Here is an 18,339-nt window from a genome sequence, read left to right as displayed (position 1 = left end):
TCGGCCCGCTGCGCAGGGACAAGGCTGGCTAATGAAAAATGATGCGGGGCAGAGGCCGCGAGGGCCGCCGCCCTGACCAGGCCGCCGGGCTCTGCCCGCGCCGCCTCTGCAGGAGCAGCCCTGCTCTGCTGCGGGAGCTCATTTGAATGTGGGGATGCAGATTCTTTCTTTTTTTGTTCTTTACCCCCCCTCCCGTGACATTCTGAGCCAGCTCTGGGTGCATCCTGATGAGCTCAGGGCCCGGGTGTGATAAAAATGGTGTCTGAGGCCACTGATTTGGAACCAAAAGCTGGGTCTGATTCTCCTTGTCTTGAAGGACCAAGCAGAATCAGACCCAAGGCCCAGGTGTCCGGAAGGAGAGAGAGGACAGGGAATCAGAGATACAGTTGCTGTCCTTCCACTGAAAGTCACAAAACCCAACTCAAGGAAGCCCTGAAAGCGGGGTGTGTTGGGCATGCTTGTAATCCCAGCACTGGGAGGCTGAGACAGGAGGACCGTGGTTGGAGGACAGCCTCAGCTGCTTAGTGAGGCCCTTTGCAACTCAGCGAGACTCTGTTTCAAAATAAAGAACAAAAAATAGGGCTGAGGGTGTAGCTCGGAGGCAGAATGCCCCTGGGCTCCATCCTCAGTACCGAAAAAAAGAAAAGAAAAGAGAAGAAAATCCTGAAGACAGTGCCTGTACTGTCCTCCGGGCTGAGGAGCCCAGGGGTGACGGGCTTCAGACACAGCTGCATCCAGGTGCTCAAAGAACACCTGCCTCCCAGTTCATCCTTCCCTTCTCTCGCAGTGTGTCCCTAAAATCCCTCCCTGGAGCTCCAGGCTGCTCTCCATTTCCTCCTACCTCCAGGAGGGGGATGAGACTGCCAACAGAACCAAGCACCCTGCACAGCGGCTGGGACGCCCGGGGTGGGGGCTGACCACGGCGGAGGAGCGTGGACAGCAGGAGTGGTCCAGAAGCGGAGGTCCTCCTGCAGCCGCTGGGCCCCTCCTCCTTTGCTGACGGCATCCGAGGAGCGCTCGGCCGTGGTAGGGTCCCTGGGGGTAGTGGCGATGCAGAACTGGCCTTCTCTCTGGGCGTGCACTCCACTGCCCAGCTGTTTTGAGCACAGGGCAGAGTGAGGCCCGAGGGTGAGGAGGAGCCAGCAAGGGAGGAGAGGGAGAGGGAGAGCCGAGCTCTTGCCGAAGCCAGGCAGGAGGTCTGCGAGGCCGGACTGTCCCACGAGGGAAGTCTGCAGCATGCTCAGAATCGGTCCCTGCTTGCCCTGAGCCGCTGTGCCAGCCCAAAAGGCAGGGTTAGCGCTGTCCTCGGCCTCGTCCTGGGGCCAAATTACTAATCAAGGAAGGACAGGCGGAGGACAGCGCTGCAGAGGCCGGAGGACGCCCCGTGTGTGGAGGAGGGTTGCAGTGGTCTAGACTCTGGTGAAGCCAGCTCCACAGCCCCGCAGCATGGGGCTGAGCCCAGCCCAGGAGCCTTCACTCTCCCAGGGGTTGGTGGGCCTCCCCTGGCTGTGACAAGGGATAAGGCTGCATGCCAGCCATCCTTGGGAGACCCAGAGCCAAACCCACACCAGTGTCCCACTCCCGAGCCCCTGGGATGGTGGCATGCGCCACGTAGCCGGTGTCCCCTGGCCTCCTGGATTCCTGCCCTCCTTACCCTGACCTTTTGGGACGGTGCTGGCGGCAACATGGCAGGGTGGGCTGGGCATGGTGACCCTGGTCTCTTCTGCAGACCCTAGGCTACGGTGAGGCTGGGTGGGTCAGGCTGCCCCTTGCCCGGGCAGTGCCCTCCCTGTGGGCACCTGAGGTCGGGCAGGCCAGTCCAGAGGGTGGGGTGGTGTCTGGGCCTGCGGTGGCTGCCCTGAGGGGTCCGACTTCTGGGCAGGCAGCTCTGTGATCACTCTGCCGCCTGGTGGCTCTGGGGTGAGGCTGGGGGACCAGCAGCCCCACCTGGACCTAGAACCTGAAGCCTGATGGGGTGGCAGGTGCCCACCTGCGTCCAACTGGGCCCCTACTCCATATCCCTGTCCCACGGGAGACATGCCTGTTGGGGAGGCCTGGGGTTTCTCTGGGCTGTCCTGTCTCACCTGTGCCCTTCTCAGAGTGCCGGGGGCTGGGCAGTGCAAGAGAGAGAGAGAGAGACAGACAGACAGACACTGTGCTTGTCCATCCCCAGCCTCCTGGGCAAATGTGACCCCTCAGGGACCCTGTCCCCAGCCTCCAGGGGAGCAGAGAGGGCCAGAGGAGGGTGAGCAGAGGTCAGCTTGGAGCTGCCTCCTTGGGGAGGGGGCAGCGGTCCCCAGGGGGAGGTGGCCCTCTGTTTACTCCCAGGGTCCCCTGGGAGTCAGGGTAGCTCCTTGGGGAACCGGCACTTGTCAGGAAAATAGCTGATGAGCCCAAGTGGGCTCTGCGCCGGACGCGCCCACCGTTAATGAGCAGAGGCCTGTGGGTGCTCGAGAGGAAGGAAGGGGTCGGGACTCCCCAGGAGCAGGCAGGGTATATGCACACGGCGCGGCCTGGGTGTGTGTGCATGTGTGTCTGCGTGCGACAGTGTCGGAGTGGGAGGGCGCCAAGAGGAACGTGATACTGACCCCTGCCCTAGGAGGACAGGTCCCCTCTCTCTACCTGTTCAAAAGATTGCTGCCCGCAGAGGCTGGACTGGAGTTGTACGCCCTCCCTCTCCCTGGATACACACTTGCTTACACAGCCAACTCACACGTGTGCACTCCGTCACATACCCAGAGATAAGCTGTCCCCAAGGCCACCCGGACGTGTCCCGGGTACTGGGGCAGAGGCAGCGCTGGCAGTGCTCAGTACAAGGCCCCTATCATCCTCCATCGCTGCCTCAGAGCGGCCCCAGCTGGCTGGCCCGGTCTGTCACGTGCCTGGAGGGGTGGAGGCACCGCCCACTGCCTGCGGCTCCGGAATGGCAGTGCCAGGGGTCTGCTCCCGGCACCGCGCCCTCTGTCCATAGCCGCCCCAGCCTTCAGCGGGCCACTGGGGGAACGCCAGCCCTGTCTAGGGTGTGGAAGAATTTCTAATTTTTTTCTTTTGCAGTACCAGGGATTGAACCCAGAAACATTCTATTGCCACGCTACACCCCCCAGCTCTGTTTTTTAATTCTTTATTTTGAAACAGGGTCTCACTGAGTTGCTAGGTCCTCACTCAGTAGCTGAGGCTGGCTGTGAACTGCAATCTTCCTGTCTCGGCTTCCCAAGTACTGGGATTATAAGAGTGCACCACCACGCCCGGCTGGAAGGATTTTGAAACGGCAGCAGAGTAGTCAGGGAGCTCAGGCCCTGAGGCTCCCAGCGGAGGTATGGCCGCTCAAGGGGTCACCTCACCCCTGTCCCCTGCGATCCACAGAGCAGGGGAGGGTGCCTGCCCTCTGCCGTGGCACAGGCTGGCACACTATTCCCGGGCCGGCTGTCTCCTCTTCCCCCCGATCTCCTCCAGGACAGAGTTGGGGAGCACATCCTTGCTTAGAAGGACCCCCAAGTGGCTGGCTCTCTCTACCCGCGGGCCCCAGCTCCACCAGATGGAGCAGATGTGCTGGGACGAGGAACAGGAATAAGGTGCCTGCCACCAGCTGCTCTCTGCTGGCCAGGAAGAGTGATAAAGGGCTGCCCTTTGTCCTGGACCCCACCTTGGCTTGCTGGTGGCATATTTAACTTTGTCCCTCCCACCCCGGTGTCACGGCTTTCCTGACACCCGGGCCCAGCAGCGGCTCTGGCAAGCTAAGTCTAACCCAGCCCAGCTGCTTCTCCAGCTGCTGCTCCCACACACACGATGAACATACGCCCTTCCTGCCCCACGTGGCCCCCAGGAAGGTGCGGAGAGGAGGCCAGTGCCTGGACGATCGCACTGCCCAGCGTCCCCAGAGACTGGGGACAGGAGCAGGGCCAGCATGCAATGGTGCTGTGAATGGGCTTGGCTGGGAAGAGGGACAGCACGGGCTCCCTGGCCCAGCACCTGCCAGGGCACGCACAGGGCTGGGAGCCGGGAGCCCGGCCTTGTGTCCAGCGTGCCTGGCCGTGCTGGCCGCTCACCCGCACTTCCAGATCTGAGGCCACCTGGGGCCGCAGGCAGGCCTGTCCGTTCACGAGCTCCTCTGGGCCCATGTTTTATGTAGCCTGCAATGCACTCAGCCAAAATGCTGTGTTCTTATCAAAAATGGCAGAGTGAAGCTCTGGACTATACGATGGAGGTAAGCAAGCTTGCTATGTTTTCCAGGCAGAGCCTCAAGGAGAGCTGACTCATCTGTGCTTACTCTTTTCCTTCCTCCTTCCTGGTCAGATATGGGTGTGATGGCTAGAGTATCAGCAGCTAATTTGGGCCATGAGGTGGCCCCGAGGGCAGAGACCAGCCCCCGGGAGAGCGATGCTGTAAGACTCTAGCTCTTTTTCTGGTGATGTGTAGCATCTTGCCAGCCCAGACAGCGTGGGCCCGTGTCACAGGAGAGAGAAGAACATGTGTATTTTATCGGAGCCTCTGTTATTCTGGGCTTTCTCAGAAACAGAGTTTTAATCCTGAAGGGCCAGCAGACTGTGCTCAAATGCTCCATCCAGCAATGCAAGTGGCCGCCCCAGTGTCCAGCAAACACTTTATGGAAAATAGGCTCCCAGTTGCAATACATTCTGGTCCTGCGTCCTGGCGCCTCCACAGCAGCAGAGCAGTCGGGGCTCTGGAAAGCCTCCCAGTGGGGAGACACCTGTTAGCTCAGGGTAAACAGGTGTCCCCAGCTCCCCAGACCACAGAGCCCTTTCCTCTGGAAATACCAGATGGCAGCCAGCGGGGCCTGGGCGTCCGCGGCACTGACCCCTCCACACCTCTTTATCTGTGCGTGTGGTAGTGGGGATTAAACTCAGGGGTGTTCTACCTCTGAGTTATACCCCCAGCCCTTTCTAATTTTTATTTTTGGTGGGGATTGAATCTAAGGGCATTTTATCTCTGAGCTACAACACAGCTCTACTGTCACAAGGCCTCACTAAGGTTGATAGGAGTCTTACTACTTGGAGCGGCTGTCTCGAACTCACACTCCTTCTGTCTCAGCCTCCCAGGTACTAGGATTACAAGAGTGCACCACCATGTTTGACTCACCCCAGCCCTTTTTATTTATTTTATTTATTTATTTATTTTTTGCGGGTCTGGGGATGGAACCCAGGGGCATTTGACCTCTGAGCCACACCCCTACCCTATTTTTTATCCTTTATTTTGAAACAGGGTCTTACTAAGTTGCAGAGGGCCTCACTAAGTAGCTGAGGCTGTCTTTGAACCGCGATCCTCCAGTCTCAGCCTCCTAAATGCTGGGATTACAAGCATGCGCCACCACTCCAGGCTCTTATTTTTTTGTTTTGAAACAAGGTTTCACTAGGGAGTTGAGAGTCTATGTTTCTGAAGCTGACCTCAAACCTGCAAACCTCTTTTCTCAGCCTCCCAAATACTGGGATTACAGGTGTGTGCCACCATGCCCAGCCTTGTTTTATTTTCTTTTTTCTGGTACTGGGGAATGAGCCCAGGGGCATTCTACTTCCAAGCTATACCCCAGCCCTTTTTTGTGGTATTTAGGATTGAACCCAGGGCCATTCTACCTTCCTACACCCCTGGCCCTATTTTTTATTCTTTATTTTTGAAACAGGTTCTCACTAAGTTGCAGAGGGCCTCACTAAGTAGCTGAGGCTGGCCGAGAACCTTCGATCCTCCTGTCTCAGCCTCCCAAGTACTGGGATTACAAGTATGCGCCACCACGCCTGGCTTCCCCAGCCCTTTTTAAAAGTTTTGTTTGGAAACGGTCTAGACGGGTTGCTGGGAGCTGGCTACCAGGCCAGCTCAGTATCTCTTCACGGGTGATTAAACATATAGCGGAAGCGGCCTTTCACACACCGTGAGTCCTCAACAAACGCAAAGGGCCACCATGCAGCGCAGGAGAGGACCCAGGCCCGCTGGGTGACGCAGAAGCCGGGGCCTCTGGCCCCACAGCCCCTTGTCCCGGCTGCCCCTGAACCACACCCTCGCTCTTCTGGGATGGATGGCATCCCAGGGCAGATCGACCTCAATATTCTCCTGCAGGGGAGGGAGCGTGGGGTCACCCCAGGAAGAGCTGGCTCTCAAAGCCGGAAGCCAGGAAGCTGCGGGGTAAAAAGTTTATAAGAGGAATACCACTTTTTCCATTTTTTTTTCTTTTGGCAGAATTTAATGGGTGCAGATTGTTCAGGTCCCAGAGACATGGGAAAAAAAAAAAAAAAAGAACAAGAAAAAGCCCTTTGCTGCTGCTATTGATAACTTGTCTCTTCACGAGGCGGGTTCAAACCTAAAAATACCCACCTCCCGACAACAGGGAAGCCGAGCGCTGTCACGTTGCAGACTTGAAAGTTGGGTGGGAGGGATCGGCCTGAGCCACGTGAGGCCGGCTGGGGCCAGGCTGTCCTCTGGCCCAGTACACAGAGCCGACTCCATGGCCTGGCCCAGAAGGGCGTGGGGGAAGTGTGCGCGGAGGTCTGGGTGCGGCAGGGCGGAGGGAGCCTCAGGCCCAGCCCCCCGCGGCCGCCTGGCCAGGTGGGGCAGCGTTTGGAGGCACGGGGCGTCGGATGCCAAGCCCCGCTGGCCTAACAGGGCAGCTCTGGGCACGGGCGCCAGTGAAGAGGTAAATCCAGGCCCAGATATCTGTAAGGAGGTAAGAGCACGGCGGGGCGCAGGGCAGAGGGCGTGGGCAGGACTGGCACTGCTGTCCCAACCCTGGCAAGCCGCTTCTGCCCTCAGAGCCTCTGGCTCCCCATCCAGGTCAGGACCATAAGAGGCGGGAAGGAGGACCACCGGCGTGGCTGCCCGCCGGGCCAGTTGGCGACTGAGGGCAGGCGCGGGTCATGATGTCCGCTGAGGGCCTGCCCGGTGGGGGAGAGGGATCGTTGCCCCCTTCCTTTACCAAGAGGACAAAAGGATGATTCTGGAAGTTTGGCCAGGGAGCCCCCCACCTCCAGCCTGAGGGCTCAGGCCTGGTTGGCGCCAGAATCCTCGCAAGACCCTAGCTATCCCTCCAAACTCAGGGAGGTGCTAATTGCTGGGGTGGGGCGTCGCAGACAGACCTCACCGTAGGGTCTACGCCTGGGCAGTTCTGGTGGGAGGACATCTCAAAGTAGTCCTCTAGATGAGCGCACGCCCCCATGATCCATCTGCCCAGCACTGTCCAGCCCCCGACAGTCATGGCCATGGCTGGGAGCAGGCCTCCGGGGTGAGGCACATGGGAACACCTGGGCCTCTTGTTCCCGTGCAGACCCTGCTCTGAGTTCTGTGCAGGGCTCTCCTCTCCAACAGTCTGGGCACGGGGCTGGGACGGTGTGTTGCGGGAGCTGGGGCGCCTCCTGGATGTCGGGCCTGGGCCCGCTCAGCATGGTTGGGTCTCAATCTGCTCCTCTGGGAGGTGGAGCTGATGGCGAGGGTCTGCTTGACTGGTGGTTTCAAAGAAGCAGATGAGGAGTGGCGACCTTGTCCATGGTCACTAACACCCTCCTCCTGTTGTGGCCTGGCCCCAAGTCATTTGGGCTTTCTCCACCCCCATGCTGCCCTTCCCTGGGAAATTCTGCCCTGGAATTGGCCGTGCATCACTGCTGGGGGTGCCCCCATTAGCTGCCCACCTGCCCCTCCCAGCAACTGGAGAAGGCAGCAGCCGGTCCTTGGGGTTCAGTTACCACATCTGTCAAGGGGGTAAGACCCCATCCCGGCCCCAGGCTCACCAGAGATCGGAGCCCATGCACCCCATGGCAAGGGATGTGGAGGCCATGCTTGGCCTGGGCGGTCCCCTGGCAGATGGCAGGGCCATTCATTCTGCTGCACCTCTGGCCACTGGAGCACATGGGTGAGGGGTGGGCAGTGGGCCGAGCCCCTCAGGAGCACGTCCCCTGCACAGGGGTCAGCCTTAGAGACAGAGCAGGGGCAGGGAGGGCTGGGGACCTGGGCTAGAGCAAGCACAAGCCCGGCCAGCCGGCCATCTCCGTGGCAACCAGCTTGTCATCCTTGTCCTGGCTTGGGGGCTGCAGACGCACCCTTCCCTCTGCCGGCTGCAGCGCTCTCTTCAGGGGTAGCCATGGCAACGCCTTTGTTTCGGAAGCCCTCCCGCCTCTCTCCTTGGGAGCTTGCAGGGGCTCCTTCCCAGTCCCTGCACGTCTCCTGCACCCGGGCTGACAGTGAGCCCACCAGCGCTGGGGCAGCCCTGGGATGGGGGAGCTAGAGAGGCAGCCTGGGCCACCCCGCCTTGGCACACCCGCATTCTTTCACTCACAGGAGCAGGACTGGCTGCCCAGGGGCCACAGAGGCAGCGGAGACCACTCTGCCTCAAGACACCCTTGTCCTGCAAGGGCTGCCTGCCCGTGAGCCATCCCCTTGCTGGGCTGGGAGACATGGAAGGAAGGAGTGCTGGCCCTGGGGCTGGCTCTGTGGAAGAGGCACACTGAAAGGGGCCCTCCAAACACATGATGGCTTGTGGGAAACTGGCCAGTGGTCTCCGGAGCCGGGCCCTCCCCTGTCGGTTCTACCTCAGCCCAGCTTAAGAAGAAAACGCAGTTGTTCAGGGAATGAAGAGTGTAGACTATCTTAGCCCACACCTGTAATCCCAGTACTTGAGAGGCCGAGAAAGGAGGATTGCAGGTTCAAGGCCAGCCTTGGCATCTTAGCAAGACCCTGTTTCAAAATTAAAAAAGGGCCGGGAGTGTAGCTCCCCGGTCGCTTGGAGGCCGAATGCCCTGGATTGTTTTGTTTTTGTAGAGTAGAGCTGTGAGCTCAGGAGCAGCTGGTCCCAGGTGACCTCGTGGTGTAGGCGCTTGCTTCCTCCAGCTCCCAGAATGGCCAGGCCTTTCTCCTCACGTCACACGGCCCCTATCCATAGCCCCAGACTTTCCAGTCTTTCACCCGGGCAGTTCTGGGGAGGCTTGGAGGCCGAGGAGTCGCTCAGCTTAGGTCCCCTTCCTTCTCTGCGGCTGCGGGGAGTCCCAGGGCCGGGCCTGCAGGTCACTCCACACCTGCACTGGTCGCCTGGAGTCTGCTTAGCCAGCCTGGCTCACACCACTCTTCTGCAACCAGAACCACGACTCAAATGGGATGAGGGTAGGGAAGCCCGGGTTGCAAGGGAAACGCTGGGTGCTGACAGGCTCAGAGAGGATCACTCGCCACGGTCCAACCGCTGACCAGGCTCCAGGGGAGGCTAGCCCCGTGCCTGTGCAGACCACTGGGAGCCTGGAGGGTTTTAAGGGAGCGAGACGGCCAGAGATGCCGCTGGAGGGGTATATGGACGCCAGATCTGGATGATTAAGGGACGGTGTAACATATTAGGCAGTTTCCGGGTCCCAGGTGTCAGAGGGAAACCTCGCCAGCGTCTGCAGCCTCTGGCGGGCCTCGCCCACGCTGGGGCCCACCTGACCCCTCCCGCGGCCACGCCCTTTTCTTCTCTCCGGCCTCCACGGCTCAGTATCTGCATAACCCCGCCTCTTCCCTGCGGCTATTGGCGGGAGAAACCGTCAGTCTCCAGGGTGGGCGGGACTTCTAGGGGCGGAGGGAGAGGTCGCCCCGGCGACGTGATCAGCATAGTCCCGCCCCCTGTGCGGCCTCGGGCCTGGTGCTGATTGGGCAGCGGCGGCCGACGCGGCGGCGCCGGGCGCGGCGAGTGGCGGAGCGCGCTGTCTGTCGGCGAGGCGGCGGGCCGCACTTCCGCCTCGGTGTCAGCGGGCCGGGCGGGGGCGGGGCGGCGGCGCGGCTGGCAGCGACGGCGTCGCGGTGAGTGGGCCGCGGCCCAGGCCGATCTGGGGACACGGTGGGCGGCAGGCAGGGAGCGACGGGGCTCGATCGGCCGCTCGGGCCGGGCCTGGGCCCAGCGGCGCAGGGGGATGGCGGCATGCACGGCGGCCTCGGCCGGTGTGGCGTTCCCGGCCTCCGAGGGCGCCTGGCAGCCGGGTCCGCCCTCCGGGCCAGGTGGACCAGGGCGCGGGCCGGGCCGCGTGGACGCGGCTGGGGTGCGGGTGCGGCCCCGCGCCCCCCGAGGGGCCTCCGTGCTTGCATCTCCGCAGCCCCCGCGGGCCTCTGCTGCCCAGCTGGCCAATCTCGGCGGACTGTGCAGACCGTGCGAACTTTCCACGGCGCGTGCTCTGCAGCCGGCTCCGAGGTCCCTCCCTCCTGTCCAGCTGAGTTGGGCTGTCAGGGATGCGTCTGGAGGAGCCCGGGCCAGGCCCGGCAGGTGGCCCCGTCGCCCTCCCAGCTCAGGTGGGCCAGCAGGCAGGTGGCGCCTACAGGCGCGCCCTTGTCCTCGGGGTTTGTCCGGAGCCCTGGAGGGCAAGCGCCGGGCTGGGGACCAGCAGCTTTGGGGTTCCCCGGGGCCACCTCCGCACGTCTGGAGAAGTGGTCCCCTTTCGTGGGGTTTGAGAGATACTTCCGGGATGCCTGGCCGCCACCTGCCACGTGACCCGCCAACCCCCCTGGAGTCGTGTGGGGTGCCCTGAGGCTGTTGCAGTACCTAGGTGTCGGGAACCGAGGGTTCTCACTGCTCGCTGCTGCCTGGGCAAGGAGGAGGGCGTTTCCCTTCTCCCACCTCACAGTTCGCGTCTGTGGCATGTGACATCTACTCCCTGGTGAGAGGGAAGCGGCCAGCAGCAGTCTCGGACATCCTAATTCGCTCCCTCCTCCTTGGGGACGGAGACCTGAGAGTGCCACTTCCTCCCTTGCAGCACGGCCTGCCAGGAGGTTCAGGATCTCCGGGTGGAGTTTACCTTCTGGGCCCACAGATCCTTCTGTTAATAGCAGCTGTTATCTGAAGGGACCAGACAGTATTGCAGAACAGTGACTGCCCCGGATTGTCGGGAGCTCTTTACAGGAGACTGACTCATGCCAACACCACAGCAGTCGACTAGACAGGCACCTGTTTCCTTGCCTGGGAACCCAGAGGTTAAGTAGCTTACTGGAGCTCAGGGAAGGTCTGAGAAGTTAAGTATCCTGCTCCATAGCAGGAAACCATAGGGCAGGGATTTGAACCCACACAGCGCGGCTCTGGAGTGTTCTTCCTTTTGTGTTAAGGACAGAAGCCAGGGCCTTGTGCAAGCCGGGCAAGCCCTCTGTCTCTGAGCTATGACTCCCAAACCTGGACTTCACATTCTTTGTGTGTGTATGTGTGTGTGTGTGTGTGTGTGCGCGCGCGTGCACGTGCATGTACACATGTATGACCAGGAATGGAACCCAGAAGGCATGCTACCTCTAAACTACATCACCAGCCCTATTTATTATTTTGAAACAAAGTCTCACTCTATTGTTGAGGGCCTCATTAAAGTAGCTGAGGCTGGCAGGGCAAGGTGGTGGCACAGCTTATAATCCCCAAGCTTGGGAGGCGGAGACAGGAGGATCGCGCAGGTTTGAAGCCAGCCTTGCTGGTTTAAGAGCCCCTGTTTCCAAATAAAAATATAAAATAGGTCTGGGAGTGTAGCCCCGAGGTAGAAGGGTTTCCAAGAACCCCCAGTACCACCAAAAAAAAAAAAAAGTAGCCGAGGCTGGCCTCCATCCTCCTATCTCAGCTTCCCAAGTACTGGGATTACAAACTTGCGTCTCCACATCTGGCTTGGAGTTACACTCTTCACACCCCATCTTGCCTTTTCAAAATGAGATTTTCATTTGACAGTTTTTATTTGCTGGTGTGTGTATGGTATTGGGGGTTGAACCCAGGGGCATCCTATCACTGAGCTATACTCCTTGCCCTATTTTATTTTTTATTTTGAAATAGGGTTTCACTAAGTTGCTGAGGGCCTTGGTAATTTGCTGAGGCTGGCTACAAACCTGCGATCCTCCTGTCTGTTTTCCAAGCACTGGGATTACAGACATGAACAACCATGTCCTGCCTCATTTAACAGTTTTGTTGCCGGGCGTGGTGGCACGTGCTTGTAATCCCAGTGCTTGGGAAACTGAGCCAGGAGGATCACAGGTGTGTGGGCAGCGTGAGTAATTTGTGAGGCCCTCCACCACTGAGTGAGGCCCCATTTCAAAATAAAGAAAAAATAGGGCTGGGGGTACAGATAGGCGGTAGAATGCCCTTAGGTTCTATCTCCAGTACCACCAAAAATAATAAAAATAACAATTTTGTTAAAGCATTCTTTCTTTGTGTATGTGTGTGGGGTACAAAGGATTTTGAACCCAAAGGCATTCTACTTCTGAGCTAAACCTGCAGCCCAATTTTTTTTTTTTTTTTTTTGGTGGTACTGGGTTTCTAGAAACCTTTCTACCTCCGGGCAACACTCCCAGACCTATTTTATACTTTTTTATTTGGAAACAGGGTCTCTTAAGCCAGCGCGGCTGGCTTCAAACCTGCATGATCCTCCTGTCTCCGCCTCCCAAGGGCGGGGATTACAAGAGTGCACCACCACGGCTGGCTGCAGCTCGGTTTTTAAGTTTTTATTTGGAAACGGGGTCTCGCAAGGTGGATGAGTCTCACTGCTGCTGAGGCTGTCCTCAAGCCTGACACTCTCCTGTCTAAGCCTCCCAGGTACTGGGGTCACAGGCCTGAGCCACCGCACCTGCTAAAGACATCCTAATTGTGTTGAGTTGCTGTGTTAGAACTTTGTTTCTTTCAGTACATGTGGCAGATTTTCCTGTTTTCTGAGACTTTATAAAACCGTTTTGTTTTTTTATAAAAGGAAGTCCTCCAACTGGCTTACTGAGATTTTGCTGATACACCCCACCTGCCGCCAGCGTCTTTGTCACTAGATAAGGTTATTGACCGGAAGCCGAGCTGGAGGCAGATGTGGAGGCAGCGTAACGTGCGAGGTTCCCGTGAGCGTGCGCAGGTAGTCAGTGTTCAAGTGCACTCCCGGGACTCTTTCTTCCCTCCACACTGCTGTGTCTCCTGCTTAGTAAGCGGTGTTTTCATGCATGTTCTCCCCACCTTCTTTCTCTCTGCCTCCGTCTCCGTCTCGTTCTCTCAGTTTTTGTTGTACTAGGGATTGAACCCAGGGACATTATACCTCTGAGTTATACCCCCAGCCCTACTTTGTTTTTTAATTTTGAAACAGGGGCTTACCAAGTAGCTGAGGCTGACCACAATCCTATGATCGTCCACTCTCAGCCTCTCTAGTACTAGGGTTACAGGGGTGCACCACCATACCCAGCTACTTTTTTTTTTAAATGAGGATTTTTGATGCATTTTATGTTATGTACTGTCTGCAAACAGGGCATTTACAGCTATTTTTTTTTTTTTTTTGGTGTTAATAATTGAACCCAGAGGTTCTAACTCTGAGCTATACCCCCAGCTCTATTTTATTTATTTATTCTATTTATTTATTTATTTATTTATTTTTGTGGCACTGGGGATTGAACCTGGAAGAACATTCTATCTCCCCAGCTATACCCCCAGCCCTACTTTTTTTTTTTTTTTTTTCAGTACTGGGGATGGAACCAGGGGCATTGTACCTTCGACCTATACCTCCAGCCCTGTTTTTTAGTTTATTTATTTATTTTATTTGGTACTGGGGGTGGAACCCAGGGGCTTTTCTACGTCTGGGCTATACTCCCAGATCTATTTTATATTTTATTTGGAAACAGGGTCTCACTAAGTAGCTGAGCACCTCACTCAGTAGCTGAGGCTGGCTTTGAACCTGTTCAATCCTCCTGTCTCAGGCTCAAGCGCGGGGATTACAAGCGTGCGCCACCACACCTGGTTAGTCTCTTTATTTTTGAAACAGGGTCTCACTGAGTTGTGAAGGATCTCGCCAAGTAGCAATCCTCCAGTCTCCAAAATGTTTTTGTTAGTAAACTTTGTCTGTTGTCTCAGCCTTATCACACTGCTGGTTTGGGTTCAAATCCTGAGGGGGGAGCGTCTCCTATGGGTCCACACCTGCCCCTCCTGTTAAACACGATGAGAGCTGAGATGGTGGCGCACGCTGGTGATCCCAGTACTTGGGAGGCTGAGACAGGAGGACCGCAGGCTTGAAGCCAGCCTCAGCAAATTTAGGAAGGCCCTCAGCAACTTAGTGAGAACTTGTAAGATAGGGCTGGGGGTGTAGCAGAAGGAGGATGCCCCTGGTTTCAGTCTTCAGCCACTAAATCAGTAGATAAACAACAACTAACCAAACAAACCACGGGTGATTGGTTCCCTGGGATTTTCCATGAAGTGCCTGACACTTCTGCTTCCTGCTGGACTCACAAAAGAGTCCAGGGCCACTTGGCAGAATCCGAGCACCCGCCTCTTCCAGCCAGAGTGTATGGTAGGACCTCTGCCACCATCCCTGAGCCGCGCGTGTGCAGATGGTCTTTCAGAAAGCACTGTTTGAGGCCGGGCGTGGGGACACACGCTGGTCATCCCAGCATTCGGAAGGCTGAGACAGGAGGATTGCGGTTCCTGGACAGCCTCAGCTACTTAGTGAGGCCCTCTGCAACTCAGTGAGACCCTGTTTCAAAATCAAGAATAAAAAATAGGGTTGGAGCTGTAGCTCAGAGGTAGAATGCCCCTGGGTTCCATCCTCAGTGCTGGAAAAAAGCAAGCGAAGGAAGGAAGGAAGGAAGGAAGGAAGGAAGGAAGGAAGGGAGGGAAAGAGAAAAAAAGAAAGCCCTGGACTGTTGTGGCATGCCCCCCTTGCCGGCTTCTTTTCAGTGCCACCTGCTGGGTTAATTTTGAGATGCACTCTGGCTCTGCGGCCTGTGCCCAGGGAACGCCGCAGGGGCAGGAAGCGTGCCTGCCTGTTGGGGCCAACACTGCCTGGCCCGCCTGGGCACCAGGCCTGGGGGCTCTGCTCCTGCCGCCAGGGCCCTCGGGGTGGGCAGGGTCCCGGTGGCTCTTGGCTGGTCTCTGGGCACCACCAGGCCTGAGTCCTGACCTTCTTGAAGGCCTGGGACTGCGGGCCTGGAAAGATGTCCGGCGAGCACGTGTTCCAGGCTGGTGCGGGGAACTTTTGGGGGCCACGGCATGGAGGGCAAGGATCTGTAGGGAGGCTGTGGGATCTGGGTTCTAGATCATACGGGGGGCAGGCAGGGACGGGGAGGCCCGGAAGCATGGCAGGTGCACAGCTGTGCCTTTTACGGGGTGAAGGGAATGCTGGCTGGAAGTGATGCCATCACGGCCCGGAACCCAAGGTGAACGTGGGATCCAGCGCTGGCCAGGACACCGTGGAGGGAGGGGGGCTGCGCCCGACGGCAGCAGCGTGACAGGCCTGTGGGCCATCCCTGTGGCGCCCTCGCCCTGCTCTGCACCTGTCTTTCCCAGTGGGTTGTGGCAAAGGCGGTGGTTTTAGTAGGGAGAAGGCTGCCCCTGCAGCTCTGCCTCAGTGCTCCCGGGCGGGCCATGGACCCCCAACTATGGAGGCTTGTCAGCTGCCTGGCTCCTGGGTCAGCGAGGAAGGCCTTCCAAACCTGGCTTCTCAGAAGACTGTAAAACACAGAGGTTCCCGGGCAGCCTGACCCGCGAGCCCTGGCTGCCAGCAGTGACGTGGCCGTGGCTGGCTAAAGAAACCCTGAGCAATGCAGGAACTTGCTGTTGGGCCAGAACCTGTTTTTAGATCAAGGCCCCTTTGATAGCTTTATGAACAGTCTCGGTCATTTTTTTGGGGTGAAAAATGAGCACAAACGGAATCCAGCGGTTTTTCCTTTCTCATGTCTTTTTTTGGTAGGAGGCCGGTGGTGGGTGCTGGAGACTAGGGGTTTCCCTGACCTTTGTTTGAACACCCACCCTCTAACGTGATCGGGAAGCGCAGTGGGGCGTGGCTGGGGCAGCTCTGATGTTCTGCTGATAGATAAATGTCTCACTTTGTCAAACCGGTTAGTGGCCTGCAGAGGACCTGGGAGGAGGCCAGGCCTGGGAGAGGGGCCAGCAGGGGTGTGAGGCTCATCAGAAGAGGCCAGGTGGCCGGGACATGCCAGGGCACGGGGAGCGTGGCCTCTCACCTGCAGGGCTCCCTCCCTGCCCCGTCGCAGGGTCTTTGAGTTCTCAGTGACTGCTCCCCCTGCTCTGTGCGGCCCAGGGCCATTGGTGTGTGTGTGTGTGTGTGTGTGTGTGTGTGTGTGTGTGTGTGTGTGTGTGTCTAGGGAATGAACCCAGAGACGGTCTGTCTCTGAGCTACATCCCCAGCCCCATTTTATTTAATTAATTAATTAATTAATTAATTTTGGTGGTACTGGGGATGGATGGAACCCAAGGGCCTTCTACCTCCAGGCTATGCTCCCAGACCTATTTTATATTTTATTTGGAAACAGGGTCTCTTAAGCCAGCTGAGGCTAGCTTCAAACCTGCGTGATCCTCCTGTCTCGGCCTCCCAAGCGCAGGGATTACAAGCCTGTGCCACCATGCCCAGCTTTATTTTTCTTTTGGGTACTGGGGATTGAACCCAGAAGCATTCTACCTCCAAGCTACACCCCGTAGCCCTATTTTTTATTCTTTATTTTGAAACAGGATCTCACTACATTGCAGAGAGCCTGTGATCCTCCTGTCTCAGCCTCCCAAGTACTGGGATTACAATCGCATGCCATCACGCCTGGCTTTTATTTTATTTTTTCAGACAGGGCCTCGCTAGTTTGCTGAGGCCCCCTAGGGGTCCTCTGAGGTTCTAGGTCCTGGTTGGACGCATGTCCCATGACAGGGTCACAGGCTGCAGGTGGCAGCAGAGTCCTGATCAGCTCAGTGTGTCTTCACTGTGTCTCATGCAAAGTCTAATTTTTATATATATATAATTTTTTTTTTGGTGGTACTGGGGTGGAACCCAGGGTCTTTTCTACCTCCGGGCTACACTCCCAGACCTCTTTTATACTTTATTTGGAGACAGGTTCTCAGTAAGTTGCTGAGAGCCTCACTAAGTAGCTGAGGGTGGCTTTGAATCTGTGCGATCCTCCGGTCTCGCCTCCCAAGCGCGGGGATTACAAGCGCGCGCCACCACACCCGGCTCAGTTTTTATATTTCCAACACAACTAAATGTAGGACTCTCCTTGTTTGCAGAAAAAGTTCAAGTTGAGGGGCAAGAGTGGCTGTTGCTTTAGCATCTTGCCATGTCTGGAATGCTGCTCTGCGGGATGGGAGAGACTCACGAGCATGGGTTCCAAACACAGCTCAAAGGTTTCTGGGGAAATTTAAGTCACATCCGTTTATCCTAACTTATATAACCATTTTTATGATCTGAGATAGAAAACCGGTTCCAGGCTGGCGGTGCAACTCAGTGATCTGGGGCACAAGACCCTGGGTTTGCTGCCCGGCAGTATAAAACAAAAAAGGTTTCAAGTAAGCGTGAGACTTTTTTTTATTTTTTACAGTACGGGGGACTGAACCCAGGGACGTTCTCTCCTTCAAGCTATACCCTCAGCCTTATTTTATTTTTTATTTTGAAACACGATCTCACAGCTGGGCGTGGTGGCGCATGCTTTAATCCCCGCGCTTGGGAGGCTGAGACAGGAGGATCACACAGGTTCGAAGCCAGCCTCAGCTACTTAGTGAGGCTCTCAGCAACTTAGTGAGACCCTGTTTCCAAATAAAATAAAATATAAAATAGGTCTGGGAGTATAGCCTGGAGGTAGAAAGCCTCTGGTAGAAAGACCCAGAGCCACCAAAAAAAAAAAAAAGAAACATGATCTCACTAAGTTGCAGAGGGCCTCACTAAGTAGCTGAGGCTGTCTGCAAATCCGCGATCCTCCTTTCTCAGCCTCCCAAGTACTGGGATTACAAGCGTACGCCACCACGCACGGCTTGCTTGCATCTTTCTTTCTTTCTTTCTTTCTTTCTTTCTTTCTTTCTTTCTTTCTTTCTTTCTTTCGTGGAACTGGGGATGGAACCCAGGGGATTTATACCCCCAGGCTACACTCCCAGACCAGTTTTCTATTTTATTTGGAGACAGGGTCTCACTAAGTTGCTGAGGGCCTCACTCAGTAGCTGAAGCTGGCTTAGAAACTGTGCGATCCTCCTGTCTCAGCCTCCCATGCGCGGGGATTACAAGTGTGCACCACCACGCCCAGCTTTAAAACAAATATTTTGACATAGCTTCCCACTTTTCTCTAACCTCTTGTTCTGGCTTCTGATGACTCTAGGAAAGCGTCCTGCCGTGTGCTGGAGCCGAGGTGAGCCAGAGTCTCACCGAGCCTGATGGGCCCCCATACACCCACGTGTCTTCTCCCAAGTCCATGTCTGCTTCTTTTCCTACATTATGGCACTTTCTAAGTGTAAGGCTCAAAACAGCGACCCGTGTCGATGTGTTGCTCACCGGCCGGCCGCCTTGTACCGTGGCCCCTCGTTGATGCTGTTCGTGAAGTCGTGTATTTGTTCTGAGATGATTCAGTCTGTTTCTTTGCTTAGTTATAATCCAGATCATTTTCAAGGATGCTGACTAGATTTTTAAAGACTGCTTCTAAACC

This window comes from Muscardinus avellanarius (genome assembly GCF_963383645.1).
Source record: "Muscardinus avellanarius genome assembly, chromosome: 19".
NCBI classification, from domain to species: Eukaryota; Metazoa; Chordata; class Mammalia; order Rodentia; family Gliridae; genus Muscardinus; species Muscardinus avellanarius.
The sequence above is the reverse complement of the archived record's forward strand: the minus strand, read 5'-3'. Positions refer to the sequence as shown.